This window comes from Penaeus monodon, chromosome 33, assembly GCF_015228065.2.
Source record: "Penaeus monodon isolate SGIC_2016 chromosome 33, NSTDA_Pmon_1, whole genome shotgun sequence".
NCBI lineage: Eukaryota > Metazoa > Arthropoda > Malacostraca > Decapoda > Penaeidae > Penaeus > Penaeus monodon.
The window spans coordinates 4,566,790-4,567,037 of record NC_051418.1 but is presented as its reverse complement, the minus strand read 5'-3'; positions in this window follow the sequence as shown (position 1 = coordinate 4,567,037).

Below are 248 nucleotides of genomic sequence, written 5' to 3'. Positions count from 1 at the left end.
AAAACAGTGTGATGATGTCTTTTCCATAGTACATAATAAAACTAAATAATACCCAATTACTATGTGTATTTGGGTATTATTTAGTTTTATTATGTACTATGGAAGTATCAAGGTAATACATAAAACATTGTTTACTAATCATGAACAATTCAGTGCGAATTACTAAATAAAAATTCCAGCAGCCAAGGTCTGACAAGTCTCCGATGAAGATACATCTTAATTGGAAAGATGGATAAAGGATTGGTTCT